Source organism: Sitophilus oryzae, unplaced genomic scaffold (genome assembly GCF_002938485.1).
Source record: "Sitophilus oryzae breed Bouriz unplaced genomic scaffold, Soryzae_2.0 scaffold_1028_pilon_pilon, whole genome shotgun sequence".
NCBI lineage: Eukaryota > Metazoa > Arthropoda > Insecta > Coleoptera > Curculionidae > Sitophilus > Sitophilus oryzae.
Genome location: NW_022145647.1, coordinates 904 through 22,054, shown reverse-complemented (window position 1 = coordinate 22,054; position 21,151 = coordinate 904). Strand labels below are relative to the sequence as shown.

The 21,151-nt window shown below is 33.0% G+C and overlaps 1 pseudogene; it reads left to right on the top strand.

Moving 5' to 3' along the window:
- Positions 1-20,656, top strand: part of LOC115875124 — a 32,760-nt pseudogene extending 12,104 nt beyond the window's left edge.
- The last annotated feature ends 495 nt before the right edge of the window (positions 20,657-21,151 follow it).

The window sequence follows — 21,151 nt, the reverse complement described above, 5'->3', positions numbered from 1 at the left end:
TAAAAAAACTGTAGGTCACACAACGCTCAATGGAACGAAATATACAAATCAGTTTATAACGTTCTTCGCCGTCCTCTGATTTCGTTTTCGTCTATTCCTCAAGTTCTGATGTCCCCGTCTATTCCTTCTCTCCAACTCCGTCTAGGTCTCCCTCTCTTTCGTTTGTCTTGTAGTGTCCAATTGAGTATTTTTTTTCGGGATTCTGCTCTCTTCCATTCTTTGTACGTGCCCGTACCACCTGAGTTGGTTAATTTTGGTGTCTTCTGATATTCTGTGTTTAACGCCCATGATGTTCTGAATTCTTTCATTTCTAACTCTATTCAGTTTCAATTTTCCGGCCGCGCGCCTCCAAAAGTCCATTTCTGTAGCTTCGAATAACTTAAGGTTTCTTTCTTTCAAAGGCCATACTTCACTACCGTAACTAGTGCTACTTTTAACTATGCTGTTTTAAATTTTGTGTTTGTTTTCCTTTGATACGGCCTTGGAACGAAATATGCTCGGAATAATGAAGGAAGACCGTAAAAGAATAAAGTGGATACGACAAAAGACCCATGTAATAGATGTCATCAAGAGAATCAAATGCCTCAAGTAGCAATGGGCAGGACACATGGCAAGAAAGACGGACAACAGATGGACCACAAAAAACTACACATCATGGTACCCAAGAAGAATTAATGGACCTAGAAGAAAACCAAACCATGCTGTTAGGAAATTAGCAAGGATAACTTGGGCCCGCATAGCCAACAATAGTCGACAATGAACTCAACTACAAAGAGAGTATCTAACTATGTGAGGGCAGCTACACCATAATTGAAAATGATTGAATAAGCTGAGAATGATGATGATGATGATTTTGGGACCATGATAACATAACAAACATAAGAAATTATTTTTTGTACTTCTGCTTAATAATCATTGAAAGAAGTGAAAATTAATATAAAAAACACTTCTGTGAGAAGATTTCAAATATACCTTTAAAAATTGAAACGAGATAAATAAAGATAGTAACAAAGATAATACATTATTTGTGCTCAAAAGTTTATTATAAACCAAATTATTCAAATTATTCCTCTTATTCATTGATTTTGAAAGTTTATTGCTTATAAATTTCTTAAAGAGGTTTCCCAATTATTGTTATTAAGCATTTTAGCCATGTCATATAAAGAAGTACCTAAAACACGACTGATGTTCTATATGTTTTGATAAATAAAAATAAAAATTAATATATCTATGGTTAACCTGAACTAAACCTAAACTATATTGTGGACTGTATAATCCTTGGTAACTACGCGAAGATAGGTTTAACTCGACTGTTACGTGTTCTTTTGGAAAAACCGACCAACCTTGAGAGCTGGAAACAAACAATTATCTTTCTCTTTTGCAGAAACGACCGGTGAATAGCGAAACGTATCAGCGGTACTACAGCACACAGTGGTACAAGTTACCTGCGATGACGCCGGACAAAAAAAATGACATTCTTTATCTAAAAACTGATAATTTATTTGCGTAGTTGTTACATATGCATAACAGTAATAAAATACAAAATTGTTATGAGAATTTTTAATAGTTTACTTGCTGTATTGATCTCATTTGGGTTGTAAAAGCATGAGTTATCTAAAACTGTATTATTAATACAAATAATAAAAAAATTGTGTGTGCACTGTGTGGGCATATTTGAAGTAAAACTGCTTACTAACAGATATTAAATTGATGGATTTGGAGGACATGTTTGAAAAAGTAATAAATTAAAAATTAATAAATAATTTGATTCACTTTCACAAAATTTGTATTAAAATGACCACGAACAGACTGTCCGTCTGAAGGCTCCATTCGGGTACCTCTATCCACGTGCCATCGACCCATATTTAAGAAAATTACTGACGATATCGTCTATTTAGAGGCATCGGTTCGAAACGTCGAGGGCGTATCCTGTATCCCGTCCTCAATTATGCCGAAATCGACCCACATTTTTCATCAATATCAAGTTCTTAGTCCCACACTGATGAAGATGTAAACGAAACGTCGAATCCGACTTTGCAGGGCGGAACCGCGTAAACCGTCGCTCACATAGCCTATCCACCAAATTTGGTCGCAATCGGACGACATCAACTTTTGACGTTTCTAACGTCAGAACTAACTGTCATAGTGACACGTGTGGTTGACCATGGTCAAGTTGGCCTTGGTCCAATCTATCGACATACCAAATTTCATTTAAATCGGATGATTTTTTCCAAGCTGTAGGTTGTCATTACCACTTTTCCTCTCGACTGTTGTGTCGCGTGTCGTCTCGCCTGTTGTGTCACGGCCTTGAGTTTTTACTCTCAGCACGCGTAAAGAAGTTTCACTTTAAAAATTTAAATTCTAAATAAATCTTATTATTTATCTATAAAAATTAATATAAATTTAATAAAATTTTAGACATCTGCTGCTGCTATTTATTTCTGGGCTCTCGTTTCAAAGAAATCTGTATTAGACCAGGATACAGATCAAAATATAACATTTTTATAGTTCGCATAGAGATTAAAATTAATTAAAATTTGATATTTAATAAATAATTACTAGTGCTAGCCAGTAAGATCCACATTATTTTAGTAAATCTGGAGTTTATTTTATCTTTATTCAATATGTGATTATTCGCATATATTAATTATTTTGCTTTATTAGTGCTTAAATCGTCTAAAAATGGCGTTTGTAATAATAATTGTTGAGATCTAAAATAATCTTAAGTACTTTGTTTGATTTGCCTGTAAAAATTGTCAACTTTTAATCGTGTAAGGTTTTACATCTTTGTTAAAAATAAGAATTTGAAGTGAAATTTTCTATGTAATTAAAGAAAAATACCCAGTTTTGCATACCTACATCACGTAGGGCTTCTTCTAGGGCAAAATCAAGCAACATTGCTTCGCATTAGTCCACGGACCTGCATTATATAGATATAGTTAATCTAATGCACGGTTTTTCGCCGCGCTTCGCATAAGTGCGTGGCAAGCTTTAGGCTGATAATTAGTAAAATCTTATTGGTATTACATTTTTTAATAAACCTGTAGCGTTTTTTTAAAACATCACTGCGAACGGCAGGTTTTCGTTGGTAGAGCAGTCGTGGAAAAGGTATTTCACTGGAAAGAAACTAATTAACAATAATAACTCGAAATTATAAATATTGGGCGCCAGGTATGTACAGAGAAAGAAAACACAGTTGTATATTACTTAAAACTAATGACTATATTTATTCATGATGTTCTTAGATGGTACATGACATTGTAGAGTTCTAATAAATATATAGTGGTTATATGTCAAAGAAAGTGGTGGTAAGAGTCGTACTAAATATCAATGAAAACAACTACGATAAAATACAAGACATGTAAAGTTTAAGAGAATATATGAAATGTAGCATTACTTTAATTAATTTGATATATTCCATATGATGCTAAATCGAAGATGTTGCAACCTGTAGATTCTAGAATCTATGTTTGGTTATTCCTCTGTTAAAATAGTGCGATAATAATATCTATAAAAAGTAATACCATTACAAGATGTAATGCAATGAAACCTAAGATCTAAATTATATTTAATATTAATTTTTATATTAAATATTAAATCGACATGAATGTTCTTAACAACTAACCACTAAACATAGTCTGTACGATATTATTTAAGATGTACGTTATTGTTTAAGACTGTAAATGTTTTAAAATGTTAAAATGTAAAACTATAACTTAAATCTACACTTAGCTGTTCTCTATGTAATCTTGCTTTAAACAGTAACAGCGTGAGGTGGTCTCGCATCTCTGTACTCAGCCATCCAACACAAATCCAAAGGGGCCAGAATGAGGGCACCATGAATTGGTACAGCCATAAACTAACTAGCTTACAGCTGGGAACGAAGCAGCATGGGACTCAAGCTACATCCACGCTGTGGCACTTATATGTAAGAAAAAATCGTTCTTACTGGGGACACTCGTCCACAGGACATCCGTACATAAGATAATGTCCGTACATAAGACACTACCCGTACCGTGGACACAGTCCGTACCTTGGACACAGTCCGTACCTTGGACACACTCCGTACCTTGGACACAATCCGTACCTTGGACCCTAAAAATATGAAACTCTTGTTTAAAACCAAACAAGGTCTAATAAACAAAATAAACCTACCTCGAAATACTTCCGAGGGCTCAATAAATAATAAACAACCTGTCCTTTCTTCCATGTGACAATCTGGAAGACAAAAGAAAAGGGACGCCAACGTGCCAGCAAAATACAAATATAAGTTGGGACATCCGTAACTCTACCCTAAAAATATTCAATAATAATATCGAATCTATAAAAGGTAATTACTATCTTTACCTGTAGCCTCGAAATAGCAGCCGATTCAGATTATACAGCAAGATTTAAATAATTACCATTTCTAAAAACTGGGACTAATGGCGTCTGACAGGCCAAACGGTCAAACCAAAAGTGCCGTTAAATCACAGAGAGTTGACAGAAGCGATGTTGACAGCGCGCGCCTCCACGGAATAGTAACAGTGTTGTGTCGAACGATAACAGGGTTGGCGACTAGGGAACGTAAAAATTACGCGTTGGCGACTAGGGAACGTAAAACTATCCGGCCTGAACGAGAGGGAATCCGGTGATGATAGGCCAGACATCATATAATATATATAAAAAATACATGTTAAAAAACGAATTAAAAACGTTACAAACCTAATATTTTTGACACAGTTTCAGTAAAACGTGAATTCTGAATAACTAAAGACATACATACTGGCATTACTCGCTGACGAGTATTTGACACGCATCAGAAGATGGTCACGCAAGGCGTTTTCTTTCATGAGCTTTTCTGTGACTGAAAAGCCCGATACGTGATGTTATCTGCCTATCGTACTCCGGACATTCATAAATCTCATTGCTTTGTTGCCTCTTTACTTTTTGGTTATCGCTGTTAACTTAATTCTTCTCCATTGAGTTCTATTGTGAGCGGCTTCTTCCCACTTATTCTGCATATTAATCCCCTTTAAGTTTTCATTGAAAATGTCTTTGTACCTTTTGAGTTGTCCACCCAGCCTCCTATTACTATCTACAAGCTCACCCTAAGCAGAGACTTTGGTATGCGGTTCTCTTATATTCTGCATACGTGACCAACCCATCTTAAGCGGGATTTTGTAACTATGTCTTCAATACTCTCGCAGTTAGCTTTTTCAAGGACCGATACGTTTGAAACATGATGAAACCATCGGATTCTTAAGAGTTGTCTAATGGTGTCTCTGTTGCAACTTGTTTAATGCGTTCATGTGTCGTCGGTATAATTTATATATCTTCATCAATTATAATTGCTCGGTACACTGCAAGTTTCGTTTTTGTACTAAAATCATGATTGTAGAAAACCCTCTCTTTTAATTTCTTGAATGCTCTTGAGGCGCTGCTAATCTTGTGCTGAATTTCAGAGTCGATATTTGCTTTTTCCGAAATCAAACTGCCGAGATAATTGAATTCTGCTACATATTCTAATAGTTCTTCTCCGATTTTTATAGCATTGTTGTGATATTCCGGGGGAGTGCACATGATTTTGGTTTTGTCGATGTTTAGCTTAAGGCCCAAAGCCTCGTATGCCCAGGTATATGTGTTCAATATTTCTTGTAATTGTTGTAACTAAAGAAATCTATTAATAAAATAGTACTTCTCTCGCCTGTGATTGGTTCTTTATGCACCATTCATGAAATATTATATTAGTATTTTAATAAAACACACAAGTGAACTGAAATTGCGGTACGTAAATTTTTTTCAACTTTTCTTACATGCAAGTAAAATTGTGAACTGTTAAGTGGCCTTTAGCTGTAAAATATTTTAAGAATGTCGATAAAAAAAACGGGCGCGTTATTTAAAAATACCATTTGAATACGTTTCATAAATAAATTAATACTTACTTTCGAATTAATTCGAATATTATTCAATGCCTAATACTCCTCTTCATCGGTATCACCACAGGGAATGGGACAAAACGTGATTCGTCTGTTAAAAAATTGGACAAACAACTTTGTTTGAAAAACGTGATCGATGACGCAATCAGCACCGATAAATTAACAACTGCAATATTTATGTTTTTTTTTTATATTTTTGGTTCTCATTCGGAGGTAGAATGAAACTGGTTGGTGCCCAAAATTACTACTTATAAAGCTACTTGATTAGATGGGTATATCAAAAATAGATTTACCTATATCCAGTTTAAAATGATTAAAAATATCAACACATTGTCAGGTAGTGTCAATGAGTCAGTGGTAGATAAAGGTAAATTATGAAATAAAGTATCTTCTTGGATTGATAGTGTCTGTAATTTTTACATTTTATACGATATTTTAGGCAGATGTATCACTGACCGTTATGAAGTGTGAACCAACTGATAAATTAATCTTAAAACTATAGAACTTATATACTATAGCAAGCCATTAACTTGTGACGGAGTTCTCAAACAAGTGAAATAATAAGAAGAAGAGGAATTATTCTTTGCCATAAAAACGACTTTAAATTTACGTTTGTTCCTTAAAAGCACAATTAATTATAAGTAACGATAAAAATAATAAATAAATATATTAATATGATACACAAGTTTACACAATAGAAAAACGAACATATTTTTTATGGCAAATCAATCAAAATTCATTCAGTGATTTAATTGAAAATCTAACTATTTGATGGTGGGTATCACATCAACTGTTATTTTATGGTATCTATACATTTCGTTTACATTTTAACTTTCTCTTTTCTTTCTTGGAAACGGTCGGTTATGACGCAGATTGGTTTAGGTTTCACCAAATTCTTTGGCGATTTTGCACCAAGGTTTATGTAATATTACACAAGAAAAATTTTGTTCGGATTATACGACAAAAAAAACAAAATTGAAGTATGATTAATCATTATACAATATTTTATTGGACTGTAAAAAGATCCTAGTGTGCAGGAAACCTCTCACATTCACTGAAAAAAATATATTAATACTAATAAGTATCTAATAATGTTAGGGAATGGAAAAAAAATCGGAAACTTTTGGTTATCTCCAATTAATCGATTACATATGTAAAGGTTTTGAATGGCCCATAATGCAAAATTTTTGATGTGTAATACGAGTATTATGTGTACTCTTATCTATTTTTGATAATGTTGTAAAAAGAAAATTTAATTTCTAGATAATTTTACAAGGTATCCTATTTAGTAAACCTAAACATGTACCAATACTTTAAAATTAGGTAAGCATGTTTAGAGAAATATACTAATATTGTATTTAGCATCAGAAGTTCTGTAAGAAACCGTTTTTACCGTTTTGATAAGATTTTGAGAAAATTTAAATATGCTGAGGTGTGCATGAACATGCTATATTTCCATGATCACCCTATATTATGAAATCTAAGAGGGCTATTATATTTTTTTTGGTTTCATGAAAAAAAGTTGCCAAGTTTTGTGGAAACCGCAAAGTTTAATCTTTACTATAAGTTTGGCCAGCGATTCTGTAACAACGGGTCATCGGTAAAAGGAAACGAAGATTTCATTCTCAAAATAGCAGTTGGTCAAGAATTCTTATAATAATATTATCCAGTAAAATTTAAAACACCCTCCGTAATAATTTCGTGAATACATTTTCTAAAAACATTATTTTTCTGTCAGAACCATGTCTCCTGAGCATTTTCTTTTTTGGATCATGCCTTGGTTAATTTTGAAGAGCGAAATGAACTTGCCACCAAAAATTTGCAATTTTTTTAATTATCATTTCTTTTTGAAGTTACTTTTCAATATGACAAGACGGCACGGTGATTATTGTGAACTATATTCTACTTTGAACTGCCCATCATGTTCGACGTTTGGGAAACGCTTGACGGGAAAAAAATGGTTATGGGTTACGAGGCTGTACCAGCTTCATTAAATGAACTTCGCTTGGTCCTTAAAGAAGAATGGCAGTATGAACGGACGTATACAGGCAGTGAAAGTAGCAATACAAAGTACTAGGGTATTTTTGAGAAGTTTTTTTCCGTTTGTGTACTTGTGCGAGTATTACAGATGTTCTCTTTAATATCGGTAATGCTGTTATCTGTTATCGTTATTAATGTTTATTAAAATCAGAACTGTATCGTTACTTTTTAACCTTTTTTTATTAAGTAGAATATATAGAGTATCCAATGCAGCATAATACGACGTTATGACAATAATCACCAATGCCACATCGTCATATTGAAAAATAACATGTACTACTGATATTATTATTGGTGTGATACTAAATTATTGGTGTCAAATTTATGTTACTCTTAAAAATTAACCAAGGCATGTGTTGAGATGGAACAAAAAAGGAGGTATGGTCATGACAGAAAGATGTTTTAGGAAAATTTGCTCACAAAATTATTGCACAAGGTGTTTTAAAGTGCAGGTAAAAAACACCATTCGATAAACTCTTTATAATAAAGCCCATTACTAAAGTTTATACAACACTGAGGTTAAGAATTAAAGTTGATATATTTATATACAGTTTGCCAAAAAAATAATGAAAATTGGACTAAAAATAAAAAAATATGACACTTTCAATTTGACGAAAAAATTTTCCGTTGGTTTTTTTGCATTTCAATGTATTTTACATTAAATGTATCTAGATTTTGTTTACTAATTTGGTAAATATAAATCTCTAAAAATAAACTTAAAAGTCTATCTAGTCACTAGTAAACTAATCAATATTTCCACTATTTCTGGTGAGAAGCATACAAATTGGGAGCACTGGCCAATAGGAAAATATTATGCGCATGACAGCTGGTTGCACCCGCAGTGCAATGATTGATCAGGCAAGCATGGCGTTGTTGACTTGCATGAAGAAAGGATGATATCTTACAAAATACAACCCTTAAAATTAAACACGGACGGACGGAGTGGACATGGAAGTGGACGACAGCTGCATAGTACAATATTTTTCAGATTATACCTACCTCGGAACAAAGATTAGCCAAAGTGGACGAACTGAAGAAGAAATATTGGAGCGAATAATTAAAGGGAAAAGAGTTAGGATGCCTAAACTCACGATTAAAAATTTGCCTAAACTCACTATTATGGTCAACAAACATCTCTATCGAAACAAAACACCTTTTATACAATTCAATATTTAAAAGTGTTGTATTGTATGGACGTAAAACCTGGCAAATAAATAAAACTTTAGAGCGTAAACTACTGGCTCTTGAAATGGATTTTTGGCGAAGATCTGCCGGAAAGTCAAGAATAGAACGAATAACTAACGAGAGAATTAGAGAGATTATGGGCGTAAAGAAAACTATCCTCGATGAAATCGAACAACGCCAGCTAATATGGTATGGACATGTAGAGAGAATGGCTGACGAACGTCTACCAAAACAAATCCTAAAATGGACACCGGCGGAAAGAAGAAAGAAAGGAAAACCTAAAGCTACCTGGATTGAGGGCATTAACTGAGCCATATCCGAAAGAAATTTACTTCCAGGAGATTGGGAAGATGGAAGGCAATGGAGACTGGGAACCGGAAGGCGTAGAACGCTATAGAACCGGATATATAATATAATAAAATTAAACACTCTTTACATAATCATTATTGTATCCTCTTACCCTCATCTACACTTTCCAATTATTTACAAATATTATTCTTGGTAACTTAGCTTATCTCAAAAACATTGAAAATTGCTTGCATGCTTGGAAACAATCTCATAAATATTTTTTTTTGTGCCAAACAAATCTTAATTGGCACAAATATAATAAAAAGTAATAAAAATGATAATTTCAGCTAATTTTGTTTGCTGGTATCTTAAATCATGTCGGTCGTATCAAAAAGTAAACATCACTTAAAGATGATATTCAGAAGTGATATATAAGGGTTTAAACATGCGATCTTATCAGTTAATATAACATTTGAGTTTTGTGCGTACGATTTGGAATTGTTTTTATTTAAATTAATTAAAAAGACATTTAAAATGTATATTGAAGGATATTTCAGTGTTCAGGTAACTTACCTTTTTACCCTTTTTAGTTTTTACGATTCGGTATATTAATAAGGAAGTACCACAAGAAAAACTTTTGTATCTGTTTCTATGAAGAAAACTGTTGGTCTATATTTCAGTTCTTCAGTACCTCAAAAAGGAAAAATACGGAACTCTTATAGCTTATAGGAACATCTTTTTGTCCGTCTGTCGATCTGTCAAGACCCTTTATCTCGGGAATGCATGGAGTTATCGAGTTGAAATTAAAGCCATTTACTCAGGTCTACAGTTCCTTGAACCTTTGAAAAAATCAAACCACTAAGTTAACGTAAAAAAAGATATGGCCGTTTATGCCGCAAAAAACGTATATTTCCACACTTTCAAAGGAATTAAAATTTGTAGTGTATTTTCCGTTGACCTAGGATTATGAAATTTGGCAAGTAATCCCAAGTAGCATTTGGACGTTATCTAACGTCGGGTATACGTCGCGTTCAATAAACCCGACGTCGGGTACCAACGTCGGTTCGACCGCCTGACGACCCTTATTTGCACCTAAATGGGGAATACAGATTCGGGTCGCCTCGACGTCGGTATCTGACCTAATAGGGAATGTAATTCTACCAATTACCACCGTCATATTACGTTGGATTTTAGTCACTTAAAATTCGTCGCTAAGCACTTACGTTACGTTTGGTTTCATATTCGCTACCAAGAATACATAAAAACCTAACCAAACTACCTAATTACAAATGGATTCATAATCACTCCTCGAATAGAACTATAAGTGCCTATTTAATTTCATATTATAATAATTCTGAATCATTAATCCAGACATCAGTTTTGTCAACGGAAGTCATTTTTTTGATATATCTGATTAAAATACTCCGGAAAACAACGAGCGCCTTCAAAAGTAGCTAGATTTATGAAATAAAAATATCTATAAAAAAGTAACTCGCAAAATATTTTTTTTATTTTCTAGCTGGTTTAATCATAAAACTGTATTATTATTATTCTACTAGAAATCGGAATGTGAATATAAATTTTAAAAACAAAAAACGATTTTAAAATGGCTGACAATCGGATACCTGTTAAGAATGGCGAATTTCTGTGTCCGACTTAATATGAACTACCAATATACCAATTCCGACCGGGTCTCCAACATTAGTCGTCTCACACGACCGAAGTCATCAAACCGGACAACCGGCAATCGTATTATGACGTATATAATTCCAACGTACGCCACGTAACCTCACTTTGCGTAACAGTGATTTGTGCAACTATATTTTAGTTTTTGTTTTCTCTTTAAAACAATGGGCAGCCACTTTTTTAAGATAGTATATACAAAATTTAAAAGAATTGGAACCAGTACCTCACATGTGGGAGGAGGATGGGGTCTGCTAGTTTCCTAAGCTAACAAATAAAATTAAGATGCACCAGTGTAATGCAGCATCTTTTCCGCATAAAAAGCATTCGTGGGCGGAGGGAAGACATCACTACTACTATTATTATTTTGCAAAAGCCTCGACCTCTTTCTGTAAAATGTAGATGAATGTCTAAATGCCTTTTTAGTGTTTTTTTAGGCATAATAAAAAAAATTAAGTTTGTTTACAAAAACTTTTTATTAGGTTATGTTCATGATGTTTATTAGGCCGCAAATGCTACTTAATGGGTTGTATTTACGGACGTAAATAGAGATACGTAAATTAGGTTAAAAATATGAACATAAAATACAACAAAATATAATTGGACGTTACTTTAGGGATTATCACGTGAGGGATTATTACGTAGGGGAATACGTCTCACGATCTACACGTGAGACGTATCCTATTCGGACAACGGGTAGACGTCGGGCTAGTTCAAGTATAGGTACGTCGTGAAAGCCAACGTTGGAACGACGTTGGGAAATTAATAAAAATGGTACGTTGTTATTTTGTACGTCGACAGATCGTTGGATTTACCGACTCGGATCCAACGACGTCACTTTTAATAGGAAAGCGACGTCACCAGTCGTATCACCAGCACCCGACCTAAATTTGCACAAAGTCTGACGTCGCTTCAGGTCAGATTTAATTCGAAGTCAGATAGATGCTACTTGGGATACCGTCTTATACTACACATGCATAGGGAAAATCTGAAAACTATACCATTTTTAATTAAATGATAAAAAATATAGTCTCTATACGGAACCCTCGCCTCGGTGAGCCAGCCCGAATCGCACTTGTCTGGTTTTTATTTAATCCTTAGAACTCTGTTCTTTGTTTCTAAGCTTATTGTCAAAAGAGATCAATACAATTTATGAAGCCTAAATTGTAAAATATATAAGACATGCATTTACAATTATTTCTTGTGCAATAATTTGTAAACGAATGTTATCATACATATATAATATTTTGATAAAAAAAAAGAAATGTTTTAAATCTTAAGTATTGTGTCAAGCTTCATTCATAACCTCGCAATTAGTGGAATAAATTAGTGGTTTCAATTAGCGTAGAAGTTTGTTTCTTTAATTTCAATGAACATTTCATTTAGAACGTCAAAATTAGTGGTAGACATCTTCATTTAGTAGAAAAAGTTATCAAACTTTTGACTTTTCCGCTAATTATACTTCAAAATTTGTGAAAAATGTCATTTTGGCCTTTGATTATCTTCCGTCAAGAGAAATTGTGGTTAGAAAAAGTTGATTGTTTTATATGCTAAATACCGTATGATCGAATAAAAACGGCGTCAGCGATGGCTATGAAATGAAGATCGCTGTCATTTTTTATGTAAATTTATATGGGAAATGTCATCGAGCGTCATTTCATAGCCATCGCTGACGCAGTTTTTATTCGATCATACGGTATTAGGCTTTCTCTATGGATACAACTGACTAACGCAAGCTGTTCCTAGGATATTCAATTAATTTTAATTGTGTTTTTTAAACATTGTGAATGATCGTAAACTAAAAAGTATAAAGTGTAATTTATTTCACTAATTACGACGTTCTGAACGAAGCTTAAAGATCTTATCTTAAAATTATTTAAAGGTATTCTAAAAAAATCACTTTATATACTGGGTGTTTCATAAAATATATGCTATCTCTCGTGGGCGGATTCCTCACGTAAAAATAAGATTTATTTTTCATACCAACAAAGGTCTGATTCTGCTTTGTTTCGAAGCTACTTAAATTTTTAAAACTTAAGTATTTTGATTTGTTTTAATTTTCTTCCACGTGCTTTTAGTGATGCGAATGAAATTTGGAGGGTAAGAGATACTATGAGTGCTACATATTTTAATGCTAAAAAAACTGTTAAATAGATTCACCAGGGACATGCATTCCAGACTTTTTTCCTCTTATTAGCAAAATTGTGTAGGCAATTTGATGCCGATTAAAATAATTGTATCTTGATATTTTGTCCATTTCGATCTAGATAAACGCAATTTATTAATCACACTTAATAAAATTGAACAGAATATATTTTAACCTAATTTATTATTAAATATTATTACTATTAGTCCAACTTACAGCAATTTCAAGTAAAAATAATTTTTATTTGAAATTGCTCCAAGAATAAGAAACGCTCTTTTAAACGAGCTCTCACTTTTTGGATTTTAATCATCCAGTCCGGTGTTATTAATATTTAAATAATAAGACATCTAACCTTCCCCCACCACTTTATTTTAGCAGATAGGAGAAAATGCTTCTAACAAAAGAGATCCTAGTTTTACTGAAGATTATAAAGCTATTATTTATAGTACAACGTATCTAGGATAAATTCCTTAAACATACCATTTTGTTTTTTTTCCATAGCAGTTACGCCCTCTAGCGGCCATTCTACAAACTTGAAAATAATTTCCAGCAATTTCTTATGGTCTCTTTAGTCATAAATATTTTTTTCTGCAAGCCCTACGACTAATACTTTCCGAGATACAGCCTAGAGCTATTCTTAGTGGGACACCCTGTGCATTGTTATTGGTTAGGAAGTTATAGGAACTTTTGTTCATATTTTTTAATGAATGACACTTATTTAACATTTTGGCAAGTTAATGGCATTATAAGGATTAAGGTAAATTAATTAAATTGCGTTTATCTCATCGAGGAGACCGAAACGGTCAAAATATCAAGAAACAACTTTGAATCGAAATTTAACGGTCTACTCAATTTTGCGAGAGAAAAAAAGTCAGTGGTGCACGTATTTTTTTAGAAAAATATTCCAGTGACAACACATATGCACGTCCCTGGTGAATATGTCGGCACTTTTTTAGCATTAAAATATGTCGCACTTATAGCAATGTTTATCCTCAAAATTTCATTCAAATCGCTAAAAATACTTGGAAGAAAATTATAATAAATCTAAAAAAGATTATGATTTTAATCCCGTGTAGCTACGAAATTAAGCAGAATCGGACCTATGTTAACATGAAAAATAAATCTTATTTTTACGAGATGAATTTAACCACGAGCGATGGCACATGCTTTTTGAAACTCTCCATATAAAAATATGTATTTTAAATATTGATAAGTTGAACTCTAGCAGCTTGCAAATGATCGTTAAGTCGACAGGCTGGTTATGGACAAGCGGTGGTCCGAACTGTATTCCGGAAACTTCGGCAGTATATTCTGCAGATAAAAGTGAGTAAAAAAGTTCGTATAAATGTATCTATGTCCTAAAATGCTTAGTTTCGGAGATACAGGGTGTAGAATTTTCATTTTTACTTTGTTTTTTTCCAAATAATTTTTGCAGTAACGTCAATATTTGGATGAAAATTGGTGTCTGTGAGTTTTTTGACATGGGAAATTTGATTTTGATGTCAGTATGACTCCTACTAGTAGAGGGCGCCACCTACATATTTTTTAACTGGTTTGAAGAGTAATAACTTCTCGTCCGTACCTGTATAAAACTACTGTGTAAAAAAATATACATTTGCGACGTTTTTTACGTAAAAAATGTCTCTTGCTAAAAATCGCTATGAGTATTGGTTTTCAAGATATTTGTAATCGAAATTATCAATACCAGTCATCATTGACATTAAATAATTAACATTGACTAAATAGTTATTAGACTGACATCATAAATTTGAAAGTTTTTGTGCCAAAAGTTCAACAGAAACTGTTTTATAATCATTTCTTGCAGAAAAATTTATGATTAATTTAAAAAAATAAAAATTTCCCAAATTTATTATTTCAGTGAAATAACTATCTACTCAACGTGTTTATTTTTTTTATTTCCATTCCAAATATCTTGAGAACAGTTGCTCGTAGCGATTTTTACAAAGAAATATTTTTTACGTAAAAATTCACAGAGATGTATATTTTTTTTTTCGGTAGCTTTATACAGGCACGGACAAAAAGTTATTACGCTTCAAAACAGCTACAACACATGTAGGTCGCGCCCTCTACCAGTAGGAGTCATATTGACATCAAAATCAAATTTCTCATGTCAAAAAACTCCTAGATACCAATTTTCATCCAAATATTGACGTTACTTCAGAAATTATTTGGAAAAAATCGAAATAAAATGAAACTTCTACACCCTGCATCTCTGAAACTAAGCATTTTAGGATATACATTTATACGAACTTTTTTACTTATTTTTAACCGCAGAATATGCTGCCGAAGTTTCCCGAATACAGTTCGGACCACTCTGTATTTATAAAGAAAAAATCGTACAAATTCTGATTCAAGTAATTAGCACGATGCCGATGTATAATAGAAAAAAAATATTAATTTTTTCTTGTTATCTGTAAAATAACTTTTGGTAGCGCAACGCTAAATTATTTAAATGTTATTCTATTCTCTTATTCACTTAACTTTGTTTATTTTTCTATTTTGTATTTTCCTACTGTCAGAGCTAATTTTAAAGGTGACATTCATTTCCATCACACCGAACCAACTGTTTATAATTTTAAAATCGGCGATAATAACCAGACCATCTTGTCAGGAATCTTCTGGTTTAATAATGTCTAATAAAATAAATCGTTTCCATCGAAAATTTGATCCCAGACGCAATAATTGCCACGTCACATCTGCTAAAACAGATTTTTACCATGACTACGTTAAAAAAAGCGTTAGTGACGTTAATTATAAAAGTTCCTATATAAAAAAACCTATTAAAGTATATATAATAAAGCATTAGTGGCACAAAGAGTAAGAGGCTGTCTTTTTTTAATAAACGTTATGACGTGATCCCTCTCAAGGAAGCAGTCGCATTATATTTTATAAACGATAAAGGTTCGTTGAATTCTTCTGATACCCGTCCAAATACCCGCTGCAGACGGGTTCAAGAAATCCAGTTTTATATACAGAAATAACAAAACAAAAAAGATATCAAAGTGCCATTACGGATCATTACGGATATAGTTCTCCACCTTCCTAGATTTTTACGGATTTAAAATTTTAATATTAGTCAGATTGTCAAGGTGAACCAAAATACCATGCCGTAAAGATAGAGAGGCAGCACGGAAAACCGTGACATTGAACGAAGACAGAGGACTTCAAATGTTCGTACAGTATGTGCGTGCATAATCAAGCGGTGCGTGAAACACATTTTCGTTTAAGCTGGCCAATAAGCGGCGGGTTCCGTTTAAAGAATATCGGTCTTTTTCGACAAAAATATCGAATTCTGACAGTGAAATGTTAGTGTTAGTATTTTAGGAATAACAAAACATATATGTGTGGTGTGAAAATGGAACGATCTAAAGGTAGCAACATTATTTTTTTATCTATTTATAGGTTAAGATGTGGGGAATTTTCGAAAAATTTTATTTTTAGCGCGTTCATTTGTTTAGTGCCGATCAAAGTAATAATTTAGTGGCTTGTTATGTTTGTGATTCTAGTTCAAAGTTAATTATGAATCGAGTAAAATAAGTTGATGATCATTATTTACATAGAAAAATATAATTTCTTATAACTTAATAACTACAAAAGTGTATAAATAAACTGCTTATACAGTATGTCCCAGGATTTTCTTTACAGGAAGAAAAACTATTTTATATTGAGTAAAATGCATTCTTCGTAAAAGTTTTGGGTGTCCTAAAATTATTCTACTTTTCCAAATTTTCGTACCGTTTTAGGGATAAATGAAGAAAATACGAAAATCTAGTTCAAAATCAAAAAATAATATCATTCGAAAAATATAGTTTTCGTTCTTTTATAGATGGTTATTATAATTTTGACTAACATTATATTTTTGGCTGTTTTAATATGTTAAAGAAGCATAACGTTTATTTAGTTCAATACTATTATTGATACTATTATTTAATTTTTTTGTATATAAAGAGTTATTATTTACATCAATAAAACTCACCTTCTTAACAGGGACTAGGGGCCATTACTACGCTTTCCTGTTCAAAAGCTCGTTCAAAATATTCTAATAAGGTTGCGATGAGTTTTTACAACGGCTATTAAGCTATATTGTACACTTCGCGCTAAAAGAGGTTCCAAAAAGAACAATATTTGACTGCTAGGTCGTCCGTTGAAAATTTTTAAGTATCACAACACAATTCATTTAAACCAAAACTCGTAATGCAAAACTAAAGAGTCAAAACGAATGACAATGTCAGGAAATAAATAAATAAATGTGGCAACTTGACATTTTTTACAACAGATCTATCACCTGAATCCCTAGAGGGAAATTTAATATCCAGTAGTCAGCCCGGCGCCGAATATGTCCGTGGTTGGCAACAAATAGACAGTTAAAGCAAGGCACAATACGTATACGTATCTCTCGATACGAAACGCAGAAACCTACGTTACGTCTGCCGTTGCGTTGTCGTGTAAACAAGAGTTAAAGCAAGTATTTTGACGTACGTAACGCAAATGGTACATTTGTAATTCTAAATTATTTTGTGAAACAATTTATTTAATTTTAAAACTGAAAATGGATATCTAGTATTCCATTGATTCCACATTAAATTTATAAAAGTTCGAAAAATGAAGAAAATTATAAATGGAAATTATTTCATTACAGAAAGTAGCCCTTAAAATGCTTTTAGCTATAAAAAATATTGGAAAACAGACACAGTTTTATGATTATTTATTAGATTCCATCTTTTAGAATCCTCATATGGATTTTGGCTAAGAACTAGCATTTAATTAAATATATTCCAAAATGAGTTTATTATGATGCTTAATATTTTCATACTAATTTATGGTGATAAAATAGGCCCAGTTCTGTTACACTGGCCCCAAAATTTATGAAATAACTTAATTACTAGCCAGTTGTGGAAACGAGTTGTTTGTGAATTTGTACGTTCGGCATCATTCAGGTGAAAATTGAAACTCCTTCGGCTCGATACGTTTGCGTTTTGTACGTACGTAAAGGCACGTAAAGATACGTATCACGTATCCGTAAACGCAAGTGAATTTCTCACTGCGCAAGCGTACATGTCAAACGATACGTTTACGTCTACGTCTTTGGTCGTGCTTTAACTGTCTAATAAATTTACTCGATTACGTAACTAAAAGTTTAATTGGTATCGCTTATACGTGCTTAATAACAAATTATTTCATGTTTTTTTTATCCTTAAACTTTATATTTTGATATGTTTTATGCAAAACATACAATTTTTTATGAAATATGGTTAGACACATTTAATATGCAAAATATGCAATTTGCATATTTGGGATTCCCTATAGTGATTTATATCGTCTGCCTTAGTAGAAAGAAGTTATTATTTTCAAAAAAAAAATCACGAAAAAAAATCTCAATCGTGTTTCTGGGGTCGAAATATACTACCCTTAAAAATATTTGCACTTATTTAAGACTCCCCTGTATAATTACTTTATTTAAAATATATCGTAATTTGCATCAAATTAATGAAATATTGACACCGATTAAATTGAGTTAAAAGAAAATGGAACTATGATGATATAATCTGACGTAAATTTAGAATGCTTAGTTATAAGGGAAAAAGATATGACGTGAATGAACGCCATATGTTTGGTATTTGCCTATCCAAAAATTATTTATTTTACTTAGAAATTTGCGTATATAATTTAAGTTCTAAAATTAAAGCTTGAATACAGCGCAAATGTTTGGATAATTCAACATGTGCCTCGGTAAAACCGTTTCGAATGTGTATTTCTGACGAATTACTTAGAGATTGATATATTTTCTAACAAAAAAACAATTTAAGTTCGTTAAGTTATGTGAGAGGAAATAGCATGGTTTTCCCACGAAGACGCGAGCGAAACCGAAAATTTTTATTCAAAAAACAATGTTTACAGCACCTTTTTCAATAAAATATCTCATTCACGAAATGAATTAGCGAATTTTTGGATTTTGTTTTAGATATTTTCAAAAATATTTAATCAATATTATTTATAGATACTGTAATGAAATATTTTCAGGATAACGACTTTTGAAAATAACTGCGATAGCATTAATAATTATATGTGTACTACTATACAAAAATTAAAATTAAAATTATCTATGATAAAATTGAAATTACTTATTTGAAATCGCATGCTTTCTTTTTTTTCCATGTAAACAATGTATTTTTTTAATAGGTATACCTATAATATCTATTATTTGTACATTATGTGTACATTTCCCACCTTTAATATCTATTTTATATTAAGGTATCAATTAAAAAAAATAGAATTATATCAGACACTCGCAAAATATAGCATATAGTAACGAAAACTAAATATAATATATTACACTATCTAACTTTGTTTAATTTTCTTTCAGATGCCGCAGACAGTGCCTTCGGCGGGTTTTACACCCCCTTGCGACTACAGTAACTTCGCAGAAAACTTCGACTTATCTCTTTTACCTGGAGGAGATCAACCTATCCCACCCACACTCGGATTTTACCATACAGGTTCCGAAAAACAGACACAACCAAAAATATTCACAACATTTTATCCCAGCTCCCCAGAAAGCCAGTCCTTGACCTCCGACAATGAATTCTCCCCCGACTTCAACCGGACTTTCAAAAGCTCTTAGGCGATAACAAGAAATATTTATCGGCACAATCGCCAATTCATTTGGAAGTGCCCCAGCCTAACTCGCTAGGACACCACTCCACTCCAGGATCTCTGTCTCCTTACTCCCCAAGTTCACAAGGACTTTTATCCCCTAACGATCAGTATTCGACGTACAGGGATCAAACGTTTTATCCTAGTTCCCCTGAATATTCGTTGTATACCTCCAGTCCCTCTTCGATTTATTCCAAATCGCCTTGTGAAGAATATCTTCATAGTGGATACATAAAGAAAGAAGATACCTATTCGAATTCTACGTCTCCTTTGCCAAACTTTTCTCCGTTTTCTATCAAAGAAGAGAATTTCTTGCCCAATCTCAGTCTATCATCGCCAGTTTCCCCTGCGGCATCCAATTATTCTTGCGGCTCCTCCCCAGAACAAATATCGCAACAAAGCGGAATTTTCGATCCCCAAAAACAAATCAAGCAAGAGAGCACGGTGGATTTCAGCGAGATATTGGGCGAGTTTCCAAGCACGGATACTCTTCGTAGTCTGCTCCAACAGAAACCTCAAGATACCCTGTTGCAAACGGTTCCAGATACTCCAAAAGACCATCAGTTATTGCGTCAAGTGTTGAGAGACACAAGCTTCCAAAAGAAGTTTAACATTCGACCAATCGATTTTCTTTTGTGAATGGCGACATCAAAATGGAGGACGGTTGTGATGGTGATCAGGCTGACCTGATGATGGGCTGTGAGGAGCAGATCTCCAGAGAGTATTGTATAACTGTTATATTTTGAAAGCTAATAGCTTTCAAGGCCGGGGGTATGTCTACGCCTCTGCCTGAACTCCGCCACTGGGTTGTGCGCCTCTACGCCTTCCCGACAAGAGACGAATAAAGACATTAGCAGAAGTCAGACGTGTTTTTAATTCTCTCCACTAAAAGTTCAAAAGTTAAACAATAGTTAATATTTATAATAAATCCCAACAAGTCACATTTTTATATTTCTTTTATCTACGAGAAAATCGAAACTATAATGTATCTTAAAGATAACCTTGAAACAATTAAACGAATATCAGATATTTTCCAAGCTCATAGTAAGTGTTCTACCATTTACTTCATTAGTTTAACAGTTCTTTCAATGTTTTTAAATGTTGAAATTCTTTGTTAAATGCTATAATGGTCACGTTGAAGAGTTTTATATGCAAATGAACACTAGATTGGTACGAGAGTAGATTATGTGAACGGTTTATAGAACCTATAGTGTGT